The 18,944-nt window shown below is 54.5% G+C and overlaps 1 protein-coding gene across 13 annotated transcripts in view; it reads right to left on the bottom strand.

The window, feature by feature from the left end:
* LOC116433709 (protein turtle) overlaps positions 1-18,944 on the bottom strand; it is a 235,762-nt gene that overhangs the window by 140,420 nt on the left and 76,398 nt on the right. For 10 of the 13 annotated variants that reach the window (XM_076370870.1, XM_076370869.1, XM_076370879.1 and 7 more), the window contains one exon: positions 2,005-2,059. The exons of the other annotated variants lie outside the window; for them this stretch is intronic. The gene's annotated coding sequence lies outside the window, so the exon portion shown is untranslated. The remainder of the gene's footprint in view (positions 1-2,004; positions 2,060-18,944) is intronic. 13 annotated transcript variants of the gene reach the window in all.

Genomic DNA, 18,944 nt, shown 5'->3' with positions numbered 1-18,944 from the left:
GAAATTGAAGCCAGCTCGTCGGAACATTAACGCGTTCGAAGGGAACTTGCTCGGGAACTCGGCCGAGTTCTCCGGGGGCCCTCTGCCAGTCAGCCAGCCAGCCAACCGGCAAGCCGGCGAGCCAGCCAGAGATCATAATGCGAGAAACCCGACGAAATTCCCGCGAATTAAGCCGAAACCCAAGCAGCGCGCCGAGGTCCGCCTCCATTTCGGCATCTCCCGGTCGAACCGAGAGGATTCGCGATATTAAATAATTCACGTTCGTTAACCGATTCGGTGCCGTGGCCGTTGCCCAGTGCAGAGTAACTGAAACCGCTCCCCTAACTCCATAAATATCGATCTCCCACCCGAAAACGATACGGTTCCCGACCGACCGACCGACCGACCGACCGACCGACCCACACCGTCCAATTTGCTCGCTTTTTCGAAATCCAATCACTTTCGAACGCAAACGTGTTCTACCGTGCAACGAGATCATGTTCGGTACCCAACGATTCTTTCGCCGTTACGTTCCTCGGGGCCGTTGCTTCGCGGGAGAGCGCGGTTCCTTTTATTCGTTCAACGGTAAATCACCGGACGAGTATCCAGTCGTAACGGACATCGCGATCGAACCCATTAACGCGCCATTCAAGGCCGTTAATTATACGCCCCCTTTATGACGCCTATTTAAACCGTATTCAGCCCCCGGACGCGACCAACAACGCACTCGTTACCGCGCGAAGAATAGCGCGCGGCCAATTCCGAGGCACGATTTCCGCGCGAAATCATTCCGGCGAATAATAACGCCGGAAAAATCGATCGTCCCCTGCCCCCGCCGCGTAACCCGCGATCGTTACCAGCGATTCCCGTCCTCCTCGCCCGGAATTCCTCTCGGCGAGCGTCGAGGAGACGCGTCGACGCGGCTCGTTCGAGAAATTCGACCCTTCCGACGAGAGGACGATCTTTATCGTCGAGGGTATGCGCGACGCGAGCCGAGATGGAGTGGATCCTCCAAAGTTTGGCGAAAAAAAGGAAAACAAGCCGGGACACGACGGGTCCTCCCGCGCCGCGCGATCGATCCGGATGTTTTCAAGGGGGCGAAACGACCGAACGATGGAGCGGAGACAAACGCGGGAAAAAAGCAGCCGGAGAAAGGGGAGGGACGCGCGTCGTCGCGGCGAACGCTCCGGGCAGCTTTGACGAATGGGCTTCGAGGTATCTCCTCCTCGCGGCGGCGGGCGCCGCGCGACGCTGAAGAATGATGTTTCCCGAACAACGATAAATATTCGAGGGAACTTGGCGAAACTCCGAGCCACCTGGCCCGTCGACTCACCTTTCGCGGCGAGCGTTTCGCAGCCCGGGGACCGCTGTCTGCGCGGCTCATCGATGCTCGCCCGTCGTTTGTCAGCTTGCGCGGAAAGCCGGCCGCGGGCCGCGACGAATCCTCCGCGAGCCATTACGAGGCGAGAAAGGGAGCGGGCACGTCGTTCCGCGTGCCTCGAGGACTGGATCTCTCCGGACGCGCGATCGACCGCTCAACGACGCGAACGCCATTAAGGGGTCGGCTCTTCTTTCCCCGTAATATCCTCTCGAAATAACGATCGAGTATATTCGGCCAGAGAGAGAGAGAGAGAGTCCGGCGCGGGAAGATGTCAAGGGCCCTCCGGTCGCGTTCGCCGAAGAAATTTTAATCGCGGGTTTCGCGCCCCGCCCCCGCCGGGGGCTGGTCCCGCGACGCTAACGACCGCCGCGGCCGGAAAACAAATTGGGAAAAACCGCAGTTACCGGAGCACCGAGCTACGAAGATGGTCAATTACCGCTAATGCACCTATATCGTTTGCGGGGAAGGGATTACAATGGATCCCGGATGGAACGACGGGAACGACCGAAGGGAGTACTTGAGTATGCGGCGGCGGGAGCCCGGTCCGCGCCTCGAAAACCGTAATTTAGGAGCAACTTTCGGCCGAAGTTAATTTCGTCGCGCATTTTTCCACGCGGAAAACGCCGCGCGCCCGGTGAACTCACCTCGCCTCGGGAAACTTCTGCCTTGGCCCCTCCTCGTCGTGCACTCGGCTCCGTTCTGCAACAAAGTAGCGACGACCCAATTAGCGCGTCGTTGACGTTACATTTTTTTTTCCGCGGGATATTTAACGAGTCGCCCGTTCGCGCTAATAAAACCGAAAAATAACGGAGATTCGCCGATCTCCTCCCGCGATCCGTGAACCCCACCGTTCCCGCTCGCGGTTGCGTGTCCCGCGATCGACCTTGGATCTCGAGACGATAATCCCGGCGTTCTTACGATCGAATCGATAACGACGGGGGTGTGGAACGAGGGAGGCAACGGCTGAGTACGAAGGAAGGGCCGAAATCGCTGCCTACGGTTACCGGTCGACCTTTCCGTTGATCTTCGGGATTCGAGTCCGGTAATTGCCGCGGCAATTACCGCGAATTACGGCGATAATTACCGTCATTACGCGGTGCAGTAATTTCGGTAATTACTGCAGTAAATCGTAAGCTCCGATTGCAAGCTCTGCCAACCCCTCGGCGGCTCGAGGCCGCATAACTTTTAAGACGCGTGACTAACAGGTTGACACCGGATCCCCCTATAGCATCGCGCTGCTTCCGTTCTCCGCGATCCGCGTCCGGCTGCTCGGACGAGTAATGGCTGAAAACCTGTAAGAACTGCTTCTTGATGGTAGAGCAATACTATCGGACGCGCAGCGTTCAAGAATTGGAACGCTCGCGCGAATTTTTAGAATTGTCCACGCGCTCTTTTCAGAGGTGGACGCAAGGGATGAGCGCAAGGGTAGAAAACAACCATTATCGTTATCTTTAACAGTGTTTCTACCAAAGCTATCGAAAGACGCCTTTCGAAAAAGTTAAAATTCTTTTCCAAGTTTGCTCGTACATTCTGAATAGACTTTTCGAAGGTTTCAACGACGATTATAGAATTAACTATAAGAAATGAAAATTCAACGCAGAAAAACTAATGAAACTGAGAAAACGAGTATAAACTAAAATTTCAAAAGGTGTCTGCTGACAGCTTCTATAGAAATGGAGTTAATAAACCGACTAATTATCGCGCGAGTGTATTTCTGTCCCGGACACCATCTTTCCGAGCTTCCATTGCGAGCCGGCGTTCCGAAATTCGCAGAGGCGAGCGGCAGTTCTTCGCGGATGTTCGTTGAAATAATTGCTCGCGCGAATCCGGCAGCTGCGATGGAGGCAACGGCAAATACTCGGGACGGGATCAATGGGAACTGTATTTCACGGGGCGACTTAACGCTTCGCCATTTCGGGCGGCGGCCCACACGCGCGCAGGTGGTCCGATTTCGAATCGAAGCGACGACTCGTGCGAAACTCTGTAGTCAACGTTTCCACCGGCGAGATCAAAGGAAGCCTGGGGCCGAATCGATGCTTCGAGCGGGCCGGCCAACTATCGTCATCGGACCGGAAGCTGTAATCGCGTTTCTGTTCCAGCGTTATCCGGAAGCGAGCGGCGAGGCACGATCGGTGTTCCGCAATCCGAGCGAAACCAGAGGGGATCGCTGGAATTGGAATCATCGTTAAAAGTGCGCTCGAGGGAGGTACGCGTCCGTGGCGGAGCGACTTTTATCGAGACGACGCGCGGCTGCCCGTTCGCGTCGCATCGCGCCGATACGGAGTCCCGAAGAGAGGGGCTGGGGAAAGGAGACAATGAAAAAATGCTGCGCGGCGCGGCGGGCTTTCGGTTCACCGGCGATCGACGGAAACGATGGACGCGAATGCGAAGACAATGTGATCTTTGTCGTCGAATCACGTTGATTCGACTCGAAACGCGAGTATTAAGTACTGTTAACCGCCGTACTTTAACGAGCTTGATAAAAATTTTGGACCAAACAAATACGAGTCTGACTCGAGGTGACGACACGAGAGAGATATAGGTCGCTATAATTATGGCACGGATTTTACCTGGTTAAATAGTATAGCAAGGAGTTAATATAGGCGTAATAACTTTGTATGTAGATACTGGTTTAAGAGAAAGTAATGTATTTTGAGAACGTCCGACTTCATGAATATTCGAAGCCGAAAGTAATTACAATTCTAATGGCAACTATCAGAGCTTCACAAAATCACTATAACGTTCGCCACTTTTGCTTGTCGATACTTGGGGCCTGAGAGACAGTCCAGGCCCATTGACAAGTTTATGACCAAGACGACCACCATGACCTGGGTCACGTACGCACTCGACTGAGGAGCTTTCCTTTTTGGAAAAGTTGAAGAGCAGTCGCCGCTCGTTAGAGACATCGCATAATAAATATATTTAACCTGACTACGAGTTTTTATGTTAGTAGCTCTACAAACTAATATATGCTCTGTTCTACGTCATACAGCTACCCGAAACATTTCCCAGTACCATTCATACGTTTCAAGTCGCGGAACTTCATCCCGAGAGCAGGCTCGTCGACGCTCTGTCGGATCGAACCGCGTCGCGAGCGCCGAGCGATAACGGGTAACGAGTACGATCGCGGTCGGGGCTCCGCGGGAAGTCGAAAGAGATTAAAACGGTATTCAGGAATCGGGCTGCCGGTTTCATTCGTCCGGGAACAACGGGACGGAAATGAAAAGCAAGGGGACGCCGTCGGAGGAACGAAAAGTCAGGCGGATCGGCCCGCCGCCGATGATTCGGAAGCGATCGATGGAATAACGGTTTTCTGCGCGGCGAAGTCGGACAGGTAGGCGGACAGGCACGCAGTGATTGCGCGCTGCGCGCCGCGACTCGCGTCCATCAAGCTGACAAACGTCACGGTCGATGCAAATGGCTGGGGCCAGAGGCTCGCCGGCCGCGCCCGCTCGCCCGCTCGCATTCGGCGGAACGCTAAGCCGCCTAATTCGCGCTAAACTCGGCCATTTTTTACCAGGGCCGATCGTAACGTTGTCGAGCCAGCCAGTGACGGCCGCTTAACCGTGATGTTTTCCCGGGCGCAGCAGCGCGCGCGGTGCACCCGCTGCGTTTGAAATGATTACCGGTGCGTCGCGTTCACCGGCGCGCCGAACTGCCGCGAATCGTCGCCGGCCATTTCCGAATTTATGCGCCACTCCGACGGCCTCGAATATCGAGGTTCGCTCCTGCCCGGTTCAACCGGCCGGCATTATTTCCAGCCCGTCGTCGTCGCGCCCCTCGCGCGCGCACCGATCTCTCCACGGGTGCCGTTCGCCGGAACGGCAGCGCGCGCTGCCGGCCCCGATGTTTACGACCCGCGGCGAGCTCGAAAAACGCCGGGCATTACTGTCCACGTATTCGAAAGCCTCGTAAACAGGAGCGAAGGGATTCGAGGGATTTTCGGGGGAACGCCGGACGCGACGTCAGCCTCGAGCGTTCCTCCGGTTTACGTCTACGGCCCCGCGACCCTAGGGCCGAGCCCCAGCCACGGGCTCCCCTCGATCGCGCGGGACCGTTTTTTCCCTGCAACGTACGGCCGCTCGTTTCCGCCGAGAAAATTACCCTATCACTTGCACCGCGCCGCAAAAGTGCCGGCTACGCGGACCGACCGCCGCATTCCGCGGAATCGACGGCGGCGCGCCGACGAAGAGGAATCTGGTTCGACGACTGCATACGTAACGAGATCGGAAGGGATATTCAAATTACGGCTCGCTCTTTCGGAGATCCCCGGTAATGGCCGATATTTTCACCGACGCCTCGCGCGCCGGAGCATTTGCCTTGGAAAGTTGGACGAGATGTTAGATTCGATTTTTTCGGACGAAAGTTTTGTACTTTGGTTCTGGAATGCTTGTGAATAAAGAATGGTACTCGATCATTTGGAGAGTGCGGTGTTTAATATTCCGGGAAAGGATGGTTTTAGTGAAGAAACTAACTTTGATATTGTTCGAGGACAGTCCAGTTTTAACCCTTTGAAATGTACAAAGTCTTCAACAGATGAAGTTACATTAAATAGCAATTACTTAATTAATGGGAAAGCAGGAAACTACGTGCTGCTCTCTTGCTGTTTCACTAATTAAATCATTTGTTCGCGACTTGGTCTTCCAAATATGAACATCTCGCTGGAATGACGACATTCGTCCGCAAAGAGTCAACTTTTACAATATTGTAGCTTGTCTAGACGAATTCAGTGCTACATTACCATTTCTAAGGTCTAGATTTTTCGAAGGTTTTGCTAAGTAGTGCCTGTTAAAACGATGTTCATTTCAAAATTTCCAATCGTCCGCAAACAAACCCCGTTTACATAGCGTTGGAATCAATACGAAACACCCATTGTCATTGAAAAACCTTGATACCAACCCCATAATGTAAAAAAAACTACAACCACCATATATTCAGCTCTATACCCTACAACTTCTGTTCGAAGCATTTGTTTGCACCACTCGTGCTTTTTAAGTTATTGACTTTTTATCCAGAAAACGGCTGCTTGGTCGGCCGGCCGCGTTCACCGGCGAAAGGGCTCGGCCGAGCCGCGCGCGGACTGACTGGCAAAACACCGCTCGCGGATATTCCGAAAGCTATGAAAGTTTTATGACTCGACGGCTGAGACGGCGCCGGAAGATGAGCGAGAGGGTTCGCCGGGGACAAACCTCGCGCCCGGCGGCTCCGCTTTTTCGTCGCGCCGCGTGCAATCGCGGCCTGATTCGATCGCGCCCCGCCGCCGGGACAAGATTTTTTCCACGGTTTTTCGGACACCGCGAGTCGGAAAAACGTTCCCGGGCAAAAAGGGACGGGGAGGAGCGATGCGCTCGCGTAGCCAGGGGCCGCGAAATATAACGAAGTCTTCGACAGCGCGCACCGCTCCCATTTTTGCGGCGCGGATTGCCTTTGTTCCGACCGCGATTCATAACTCGATCTTCGAAAATATTTTCACAGTTTTTTTCCGATCGCCGCCGGTGCTTCGATCTCGGCGTCGCGATGAGTGGACCGAAAGACCGCGCAATGGAGGAGTGGGGAGGAAGATAGAACTCGTTCAGCATCGTAAATGTCAATATGACAATGGCATTCGTTTACAAGATAGGTGTTACGCGCCTAAAAATGACAGTAGGACACTCACCGTCGCTGTCGCGTGAGAAACAAAAGAAAGGCAAAGTCGCACTGATTGGCCGCTCGGTAGATGCTCCTTTTTCCTATAAATATGCCGACTTTTTTTCCTTGAGCGTCAGTTAACCCTTTGCACTCGAGAGGTGACTCAGTCACCACACGATTCGACGCAGCAAACTTATAAAATTTTCAATTCAATATTAAACCTTGTGTAATGTATCAACAGATAAAACGTCGAAGTAAAATAGTTCCGTCTCTTAATTTATAGAAGATAATCAATTGTGTTAGTTGCGAGAAATATCGTTAATATTTAGTCAAAAAGTCATGGATATAGTTAATGAAAAATATTGTCGTATGAAGGGAAATAGTTTTCTACATTATTAAGAGTGTCGGAACCACCATTTTGAGGATTCCAGTGGTCAAAGGGAGTGTTGATTTGTAAGACGCACCGGTTGGCAAGAGCAAAGTTGCGATGGGTTTGAATCACTGGTTCACCCACCCTACAGTTCGAATCTAGGTGTTATAATTTGTTCTCAAATTTAAAAAGCAAACTAAGGGGAAGAATGTAAAGACGAGGAAGAAGTGAACGAAGCAATTTCGAATCATTCCGAGGGCAAAGATGTATCTTTTGAAGTTACGCAGAAGTTAATTTCAAGGTCTAAACGATGCATCGAGCGCAAGGGTGATTACATTGAGAAAGAAAAACAGTTGCATTGTTTTATTTAATTTAAAACCGTATTTAAAACGCGTACCCTCGGTACCTCGCATTCCCAACCGGACGCGGACACGGCCGGTCTTCTGCCGGCCGATAGCCGAGCGCGTCCGCCTCGATAGCGCGAATTACGATCCGAGAACGTTCCCATCGACGCGGCGCGAGGAATAATGGCTCGCAAGTGTTATCGTCGTAAAATTAATTTCAACGATCGCGCCGCTCGACCCGCCGCGGCGCGCCGGGTTAATTCGAGTGGACCGCGGGGCCGTGGCGCGACGATAAATCAGGCACGGCGCAATAATGAAATTCAATGCGCCCGTTTCGGCGTCAGGCAAGTTTTCTCAAAAGCGACTATTCATCTTTCTTACGAAACAGTTTGAAAACAGTTCGCTCATAAACGGCACCGGCCGGAAAGATCCTCGTCCCCGCCCGGTCGCGGGGCGAAACTGGGCCACCGAGATTGATGGCTTTTCTTTTATTCTCGAGATAGCCCGGAAAGTAGCGGCGGGTTATTCAGGAATTCGGTAAACAAGCCCAGGTGAACGGCGCCGCGCCTCGATGCGACACTTTAAACGCCGCCCCGAAAAACCGCTAGCTCGCGCCTAGATGAGAGTTTCCGGTTTCCTCCGGAGAAGGAGCGGACGCGGGGTCGGAGGTAACTGGCGGGGTCGCGCGGTCAGCTGAAACCGAGAACGGGATCGAGAGAAGGAAATCGGATTCGAGGAGGTAACCTGCCGGAATCGAAAACTCTCGAACGTGTCCTCGTGGCCGGTCGGGGACCGACGAAAGGGATAGGCGAGGACTCAAGTGCCGTGAAACCGATTCGATTTGCACAACCGCCCTTCGATTCCAGCGTTCCCTCGGATTCCGCGCAGTTTCCTCTCGATCTCGAACTTCACCGTTCCTCTGTCTCGCGTTCCCTTAATTTCCTGTCGGCTCACGGTCGCCGATGCGCCGGTTCCCTGGAACGATCTCGATCCGAGTTCGCCGAGGCTTCGATCGACGAAGCGAGAAACAGTTTCGGAACGCGCGTGGCGCCCGTGACAAACGCGGCGCGGCAACGGTGGAGTGAAAAAAATTGGCCGGGAAAACGGTCAAACGAATCGCGGTCCGGGGCCTCGGTTCGCGCAATTAACTCGGTTTGAAAACGGAGAATCGGGGGACAGGCTCGCCTCCAGCGAAGCTCGAATTGGATTCATCGGGGTCCATAAATACGTTCCGAGCGGGACGATCAAACGCGCGATTCCGATACGGTCGATTCGTCACGCGCGCCCTCTCATTAGCCCGCGTGAAAGGGATCGGCGGATTCAAGGGCGGAAAGGCGAGCGAAATCTCGGCCGGCGGCGCGTCCGAAACCGCAGCTATGCGGCCCGGAGGTTCTTTCGCGGAAGTTTTCCCGGCGACTAATTGTAAGAACGTTGAATCGCGGGGAGGAGGAGGATTTCCTGCGGTTCGCGGCGCCGCGCGGCAGCCGCACTCGACCCCTCGCGACTCCTCGCAACCCCCGAGATGCCTTTTGACGTTCCCACTCGACGAACCCCGGTTGGGGTTCGCTTCCACGTACGCGTCGTATTTAATCCGCGTTTTATGCCTCGTCGGCCTCAAGTGTGATTCAATTACGAAACGAGGCTGGTTTAGATCCACTGTCGAGTCGCGTACACGGCCGTGTCGATCCGCCTTGTTCGCTTCCCTTCTCTCTCTCCCTCTCTCACTCTGTCTCACTCCATTTCTCTCTGTACTCCTCTTCCTCGAGCCACGCTCGCTCTCCGCAGTTCCCGTCGCAGCTCTTCCTCTACACCTGCAGCCTCCGGAATGCGAGAATTACCCCGCGGACGTATGTACACCCGCGAATACGTACGCGTGTACCTGCGAAACGCTCGGCTCGTAATGCGCTCGTGTTTCGGAATGCTCCCGGCCGTCCACGGAAAAGGAATAATGGGAGAGCGGAGCCGTGTACACGCGCGGCTGTTCCCTCCCTCGCCCCCCGCCGCCGCGCTCTTCTGAAAATTTGACAATGCCCGAGCTTGGAAATTAATTTCCGCGGGAACGTTCGCCGGTACCGAGCTCCGCGAACCTTCTATCGTGCAGTCACGAACCCCTTTCCCGCGAACGCGACGGAAGATGGACGTACACGGCGCAGAGGCTAATCGTTCGGGAACACGCCACCGAAATTTCCCGTTTTACAACGTTCGACGCGTTACGATTTCGAATCGGAACGATCGCGAGACTTATCGAATCGAAGATAACGATCGAATACCGGGACCCTGTGCTTTCCACGAATCGATTACGATGAGGATAATAAGGTCGAAAGCCGACGGGTCGTCAAGAGAAACGTATCTTCGATGGCTGATTACCGTCTAACATCGGTGAACGCTCGGATCAACCGTTACTTTGCCCGCGATCCCGAGGCCGATAAGTTTCCGCGGTATTTTCCGCAGCCGTCTAACGGAAACAAGGTAACAATGGGCGCCTAATGTTTATTCTAAGACGCGCGAGGCTCGCGGAGGCGCGGATCCGCGGAGAGCTCTCGACGCGTTAGCCGAGCGCGTTCTTTACGTTACCAATTCCCCGCGAGAGGCCGGCAACGAGAACTCCACGGCTAATGGGTCGAGTGTGTTCCCAAAGTAACCGAGTATAAACGCAGCTGCAGCGGAGCGCGCCGCCGGCGCGTTAATTTTAAGGTGTATTTGAGCGCTCGTTGCAGGAAGCTCGCGAGTTCCGCGCCGAGCGTCGAGCCCCGCCGTCGAGAACGCCGGCTGTTTTTCCGCCCCTCCTCCTCCGCCGCCCCCGAAAAAGCTTCTATCGTATTTCCGGCTCTTCGACGAGAGTCACGGCCGTCTCTCCGAATCCTTCCGCTCGTTCGATGCTCTTTAAAAACGTCGAGTGCTTGCTTTTCGCTCGAAGAATTTCATTGAAACCGTACAATTTCGTTGCCGGGCCTTTAGCGGGACGCGGGCAGCTCCCGCCGGCTGGAGAGGCGCATTAATCAGAGTACCCCTGTCTCTGACCTCGAGTGTCGCGACCGAAATCTTCGGAGACTTGTGTTCGAGGCTGCGCCGGCCGCGGCGGTTGTTCTCCGAGGAAAGAGAGAACGAAACGAATTCGACAACACGCCACGAAACAGCCTGTGGCCGGTTGCTCGACGATTATTAGAACACACCGTATATGAATTTCCGCCATACCTGACTCGAGCGAGTTGGCCCAGGCGAAACAGAGAGGAGTATCCGAGGGGGCGGAAGGTCGCGGGGTGAATTCCGTGGAGGCCGCGGACGGGGGTAGGCCGGCGGTACGGAGCTACCAAGTTTAAGATAAAATGGATTCGCGGAATCTGAAATAGAAAATTCCCTGGCTAATACCATCGCGGGATTCTCATTCCCCTCGCATAACCTCCGTCATCCGGAGACTCCGTTTTCTTCGTATTCCGGTCGCGAACGGTGGCTTCCCCGCTGCCTCGGCCGAAGAGAAAAAGGAAATAACCGAACGCGGATGAAATCGGTCGAGTTCCTTCGAATCATTCCGGCCGTGTCCCTCGGCCGCCCCCGCGCGCCGACCCCGCTACCGGCGACGACAACTCGAAAATGTACAATAAACCCCGCGCGCGCGCCCGGCGCGGTAACGTTTCGTTATTGTTTCCCTTCCTTTTTTGCCGTAAATCGGATTCCGTCGTCGGAAGAAATTGGCAATTTCAACATTTCGTGAACAAAGAACCGTTGGAAATATTATGACGCAACGTTGAACGCCGCGGTCGGGGGAAGGGGTCGACGGCGCGGGGGAAGAAGAGCGGAATAAACGCTCGGAATTGAAACGCGAGCAACGGAGAGATTAGAAGCGAGGAGGGGGCGGATAGAGAGGCGCGGAGCCTGTCCGGTGTCTGCATATATTAACAGGGTACTTTTGCGGCTGGATGGAAGGAGGATGGACGGAGCTGACGTCACCGGTAGCCGGCGCACAGACGCAGCTTCGAGTACAGTGGAAAGCGGGTCGGGGATGAAGGTGTGAATTATATCAGAAGCCACTACCAGCACACCCACTTTTTCCAGACGGCGAGCACAGGCCCTCTTGCACGCGCGTTCGGCGCGGCGGTCCGCTAATCGAATTTTTCCAGCCTCGGACGGGGAAGACCTCGAGCCAGCATAATGCGACCGCCCCGGGAGAGAGGAAAAATCGCGGCCGGCCGGAAGTTTCGGATAGTGGGATCGGACGCGTTCCAATTCCCGCTAGAAAATGTTCGATAAAACACGCGCCAGCTAATTCCACGAGCGTTCAGGATCGCGAGGCATCCGATTCGAGGAACCGGTGCTCGCGCGTGGACGATCGGGCTCGGAAGACGGAGAAGATCGGTACGCGGACGTTCGTTATTACCTGCTACCTTGTTAACCGTTTGAGTCCCACGGGTTCTCGCAGAAACCCGGTCGAAAAATGCCAAGCGGCGCGATCGCGCTTCTTTCCTTTCGATTTAGAAACTGAATTACGCTTTTCTTTAAAACAAATTTTAAATAGCTCGATCGTTATAGTTTTCCAGTTTCAGGCGGGCAATAAGAAAAATAATGAATAATTAGAAGGAAAATAAATAAAGCTTCATCTGTTTCTACGATCCGATATACTGGCACTTTCGAACAATGTAACAGAGAAGCGCCATCGCGCCGCTTGGGACTCAAACGGTTAAGGATGTTTCAAGTGGATTGTATAGTTTATTTAAACTGCGATATTAGAGAAGTTGAGGAATATGTTACATATAGTAAAGTAGTAGAGGTTAGAATCTGATGAATGCAGACTTTTCCAACGACGTCAAGAAATCTCGTGTGTAAGGTCTTTATGAGAAACCATAGTCCATTTCCTCGCAAGCCATAAACGGAAAATAGCGATAAACACATTGAACCCGCGGGGTACAGGTAGGATAGAAATTTAGAGAGTTTGCACTAGGCTACGCCTCCTCGTCCGGTGTTCCGTTAATTGCCTCGGAATTCGTGTACACGGTTGGAATTTGTCTGTTTTTAATCAGTAACGCGATCGACCGATTTTAACGGGCCTCCGGACGCCGAGATTTTACGCAACAGACTGTTGTCACGCGACGAAATCAGGTTCCGTGAAAAAAACCAAAAGCCGAGGGAAGCAGAGGAGGGGAAAGTCGAAGATGCCTGAAATATCCAGGTCCCCGGGCGTACTCGCGTTAATTGATTCCGTCTGAATACCATCGACGCGTAGGCGTGGTCGTTGACTGCAGTCGCCATAAATTAATCTTTCCACCCGTAATCATGTAAATTTTCAATTCCGCGCTGTTGACGCAGTGATTACGCGACCCCACCCTCGTCCCGGACCAGTCGCCCCCTGTTCGACACCGTTTTCCCCATTCCCGTCGACGGTTTCCCCGCCCCGATCTCTTTCTCCCGCCGATGTCTAAGTTAATCGCGCCAATTAAGACAGACCTTCGGCGAGGAGAGAGAGAGAGAGAGAGAGAGAGCCGGGGCGAAGTAACGATTCGGAGGAAATCGAGAAATTAATATTTCCACGAGTTCGGGGGCTGCGGAATGATAGCGCGCCCGTGGACGGCGAGGGTGGAGTCTGAAGGTCGGAAGAGGGTTGTAAGAGAATAATTAACAGTCGCTCTATAAAATCCAATCGAGACATCGCAGGAGGGGAAGACGGCCGGCGAGGGGAGAGCGGGCCGGGAATAGACGGACGGACGGACGAGTGGTTGAACGAGCGACGAAGAGACCGAGAACGCCGGAGTGTATTAATGAATTCATTTTCGCCCCCGGGCTTCCCTTCGGAAACGGGGGACGATCTTCTTTGCGTCGAAGAACGGCGTCCGACCGTCGAAAGACGTCCGCCGGTTGCTCGCAGTTTCCGACGCGGCGGAAGGAAAGTCGCGGTCACCGCGAAGAAAAACTCGGCGCGCGCCGGCCGGCTACGCTCGCCTCCCCCTGACCCCGGTAATTCATTCCACTTTAAGGGGGAACAAAGAAAAGTGTCGTCAAGACGAGCCGGCGGGGAGAAAGAAATAAGGAAAACAGACGACAGCACCGCCTATCCCGCTCCACGATTTTTCTTTCGCGTTCAACCCCCCGCGAAACTCGTCCAATTTATCTGTTCGCCGGTTGTACCGGTGCCGGCCGAGTTCTTTGCTCTTTTGTTCGGCCCCGGCGTCTGTTTTACCGAGCTCGACTAATTCCGCGCGCCCTTCCTCGCGCCCTTTCCCTCCATTCATGCCTCCTTGTACCCGCGATAATTATCAAGCCGATTGTTTATCGAGCGGCCGTATCCCGGCGTTGCCTCGGCTAAATGAAAACGCGAAAGGGATTGGAACTTTATGAATACACAAGCGGAGGGAAACTCGCCCCGGCCTGAAAGAGGACGTTTTCGATTCTTCGACGGCGCCCCGCCTCCCCCCTCGCGCCGTCGGCGGCTCCATTCTCCTCTGACTTTATTACGCGAGGATTTAAATGCGTGCACGCGCGAACGCGCCGGGAAAGACGAGCCGCGCAGCGGGGATTTCGAGGCTTCTCCGCGGGGGCTGAGCCCGGAGCGCATAAAACTCGACGCGGCTCGCGCGCGAACGTTAATTTCATTTATCGCGGAGAGCACTTAACGGAAGTCGTTCCGTCCGCGGTCTCGATGCCCGTTTTTTCTCCCCCGGTCGGGGAGGAGGAGAACGGATCCGCGAGCGATCGCTCCTCGATATACCCGTTTCACGCGCGATCGCCGTTTCCCTTTGCGAGACACGACCGTCCCGGTCGACGGACCGCCGCGGGCGAGCGAGGCGTCCCGAATTTTGCGGGCGACGCGTTTTAAAAGCATGCCCCGCCGCTCGATGATCCGGTTTTCAACGTTATCGGCAAATTGTGTCGCAACAGGGTTTTTGTAAAGTTGCGGGTCAGGTCGGGGGCGACCTAGCTGGCTGCGGCGCAACGCGGATATAGGTTTTATAATAAACCAATAATATGGCTGGTCCACGGGGAGAAAGAGGCTTTCAGGTCTCTCCATCCAGGGGCGCAGCGGGGGCGGGGGGCGGAGCGGCGGACAATTCATGGGCTCGAACGAAGGATGAAAGGATATAAACGCATTACGGAATAACGAGCCGCCGCCTTCGAGATACTCGCTCCCGCTGCGACGCCGGCCGCGCGTACCGCTCCGTTTCCTTGTTTAAACGCGACGGTTAAATCGAAAACTGATAACGACGCGCCGCGTGCGTCTCCTACGCCTCGCGTCCCGGGCGGCCGGTGTTTTCGCGTTCATTCTTCCTCCGCCGGTATCGGACACGCGTGATTCCGGGCGGAACACGTTACATCGTCCCTGTAATCCGGCTTGTTCCGACGCGGCAGCCCGGACATCCGGTCTCTGGCGGGCGCATAAATTAACCGGGAATCTCTGCCGAGGCTAATTATCGATGCAAACTCGTCGCGAGCTTGTCTCGCGCCGGCCCCTCGATAATGTATGTGCGGTTGCGACTAGGAGGTCGCGATTTCGTGACGCCCGCCGTCGATACCGAACTCTTGTCAACGCGTGCCCGCCGCGTACGCATCCGAAGATGATTGGGGCCGATAAGGCGACCGATAAGGAAATAGGTCGAGCGTTATCTGACCGAGAAACCGGAGCATCCCCCGCGCGATCGGCATCGAACCGGAATGAACGACTGCCGCTGCAACGTTGCGCAACGTTCATAATTCATTTCGGCGTGGCGGGGGGCCGGTCAAAGGGGCGAGACAAAGACGTCCGATCGAAAGCAATTTCGCGATCGGGCACGAATTAACGGCGACCGACCGAACAGATTTTAAGGAGATTCCGCTCCACGGATTCCCGGATATTACACGGATCTACGGATAGAGAGGGAAAGGTCGGCGTCGCGGCGCGCCGCGCCGCGACGAAGGGAAGCTGAATAATTTCACGGGAGTATCTTTCTTCGCGTTGTTCAAAGCAGTCTCTCCTCTCCTCCGCCCGGAGAAGTGCACTTTGTTTCATTAAAGCGCGCGCAATACATCTGCGCGGCCGCGGAGTCACGCCGAGAAAAAGAAATGTTTGCCTTAATTTCGCATTCCTTTGTGCCGTCTCGCGTCTCGCGTCGCGCCTCCACCCGCCGCCGCCGTCGCGCTTCAGCGCATAATGCCCGAGCGATGTATAAACTATTTTCGTTGTCGTACCCGGGACGAAGTTTACCGCAGTTTCGTTTTCCCTCGCCGCGAGCTGCTTCTTTCGTTCTTCGTCGAACGCCACGGTGTTCCGGAGCGACGGGGCGCGTTCAGAACATACGGGCACCGTCGATTGATCGCTTGAAAATCGTCGATGGAACGAACACTGCGTCTCAGCGCCGATATTCAGGTTCTCCATCCGCCGCACGATGGTCCGTTTCAGCTATCCGGCCAAACAAAAATTCTTAATTCACTTGTAACTGATCAGAGGGAAGAAAAAGCGACTTTTGCTTAAGAAACTGCGTGTAATATATAATAATAATGAAATTATTGATAATTTTATTGAACGGTTTAATATATTTGACTTAATAGAAGAATTTAAGTAATGAAATCGTACTCTTTAACCGTTCAGTGTGACGAGTTTTCGCGAAAACCCGGTCGAAAAGCGTGAAACAACGCTTTTCTATGTTCGCACAAAACGATTCTAAACAGTAGATGCGTTTCATTGTTTCATTTCCAGGCTGGCAATAACAGGACTGAAAATAACTAATGAGAAGGATGATAGATAAATAAATTCAATTTGATTCTACGAACCGATAGGCACTGTTAGCCAGCTCAGCGCGATCGCGCCACTCGAGCGTCTATTACGTTTTTGATTATTCTCTTCTGTTTTGACGAGTTATACATCAATTGGGAGTTTTGTCCGGCTGGCATGCCGAAACGAACCACCGCTCGCCGCACGCATTCCAGTCCCGTAGCGGGCTATTCAAAGTTGTCGTCGCAACGCGCGATTCATAGACGCGAGACCCATCGCTGTTAATAACCGCGGCGGCCGCGATAAATGGTTTTATTATACCGACGCGCGGCCGTGTCGCGTGTTCGCGTGAAACGAAATATTTCGACCGTTTCTCGAATAATATCGGGCCGGTTGAAAACGCGTCGCTTCGAATTACAAATTGAACATTAAGAGAGACGTCGAACGCGCGGCGCCGACACGCGAGCTGGAAATGTCGAAATCCGATCCGCGCGCCGAACGGAACGCCATCGACCAGCGTCGCGGGGAAAAACAGCGCGTCGCTGTACGGTATTTACGATCTATTTCAACAATGTTTGGACCACCGTCTATCCGAAGCATAAGAGAGAACGAGGAAGATCGGGAAAGATCGGGAGAGAGAGACCTCCCTCGGTGCCCGCCTCCGGTTATTATCCGCCGATATCACCCTCTTTAGTCGTCCCGTCGATTATTCCCGCCACCTCATTCATCTCGCAAATATCCGAGGATAATAATCATTTCCCTCACCTTCGATCCCCGGGCTGAAAATAAAAGTTCGCCGGGGGGGGAGGGCATGCAATTTAAAAGTTCCGCCCCTTTGAATTTCACGACAATCGGCCGGAATGAGTCTGCATACCGCACCTACGATTAACATTCAACGTATTCTCGAAACTCGGTTAATCGACTCACGTGGCGAATCGAGCCCGTGTGTTCGACCGCCCCCCAATTACGTGCCCGGCGCGGCGCGGTTTATCGATTCAAAATCGACGACCGCCGGGGCCGCGTCGTCGTCCCCGCGAGCGGAGCGGGCCGGGAAAACGGGCGCAGATACGATTGTTCCGTTTTGAAAGCGCGCCGATATGAAAGGAGCCGGCCGACCCGATCCCGACGCGACGCAGGCACCCATTAGGTGTCGCTAATCAGTCCGCTAATCCATCTCTCGACCCCCGTTTGTCCCGGCAGCGTCCTCCTGCGGCCCCCGTCCGGTCCATCCCAGTCGCTCGAGGTCCGTACTCCCCGGAGTCGGTTTAAAGATAACAAATGTCGGGCGTTTAGGGGCCGCGATTACGACGGGCCATTCGTTTCGCGCGTCAGGCGAGTCAGCCGGTTCGAGGGAACCGGGAACCGCGGTCTTCCCAGCGCACGTACAGCCCCTTTCTGCCCGAGCGTCGTTAATCGCGTCGTGTACAGTCGTTGCCAAGGTGCGGCGGGCTTGTAAAATCCGTCCACCGTTGAAGCGAACATGTATCAAGCGAACGGCGATGCGAACGAATCGACGGCGGCATGATCCGGTGGTTCTACCTTTACAAGCTTTAATCGCTGTATCGCGGCGAGCGTAGGCGGAAGACTATTCGCGGATTCAGCGTCCGGTGAGACTCGACGGATACAAGACGTTCGTTCGTTAGAGCTGGGCGAAGAGCGGAGGAACCGAATGGAATCGCAGGCGTTTCGGTGCTAAAACTCGAAGATGATTCATACTTCGGGCAGCAGGGGGAGCACCCTTAGAAATTAGTTGAATGGGAGCCGGCGAGGGGTAAGACCGATGCATTCGCGCCGGTGCCGCACGGTACACGGCGAGTTTATCAAGTAACTCGGCGAGTTACAGGCAAGTTCACACCCCTATCTATGACTGAACACCGGTTCGCACTAAATCGACCAATTCCGACCTTAACACGCTCGGCCGGAGCCGAGCGGAATGTCTCTCTTCGGAAGAGCTGTTACGTTCTCGAGCCCCCGGCAGCCAGCGGCGGATTAAACCGCTTGTAATCTTCCTCCTTCACGGTGCCGCGGACTCCGGCCCGGCCCCCGCCTCCCCGGGCATCCCTTCCGTCAATGAATACGGAATGCCGAGTGTTGTACGACCTCATTCAGGACCCGGCTCGCGCTTCAATGTCCACGATACGAGGCCATTGTTCGCGACGGCATCGCTAGCAGCATCCGACGGACGGGTGCACCCCGGCCGCTGGCTCGCGTCATAAATGTATAATTAAACGGAGCAATCTAATTTCGCGGCTTAGCGAGAAGGGGCCGTGAATCGTCACGACGACGAACGCTCGGAGGAAACGAGCGAACGCGAGCTCGCGCGTGATCGGGCCGAGCGGATCAAGCGTATCGGACGCTGAAGGGAAGACGGCCGGCCGGAGGGAAGAACGGAGGCGACGCATTTTCGAGCGCGTTACGTAATTCCGTTATGAACAAGGTCGCATTCGTTTCAACGTTGCAGCGTAATTCGAAGCGGATTTAGCCGGATGTGCTCACTCGTCCGTTCATTCGCAGACTGACTGACACTCGGTGCACAAAGCACCAGCGCACGTGACCCGCCCGTCCCTC

Source organism: Nomia melanderi, chromosome 9, assembly GCF_051020985.1.
Source record: "Nomia melanderi isolate GNS246 chromosome 9, iyNomMela1, whole genome shotgun sequence".
Taxonomy (NCBI): Eukaryota; Metazoa; Arthropoda; class Insecta; order Hymenoptera; family Halictidae; genus Nomia; species Nomia melanderi.
Note: the sequence above shows the minus strand (reverse complement) of the source record. Positions and strands in the feature narration are given on the sequence as shown.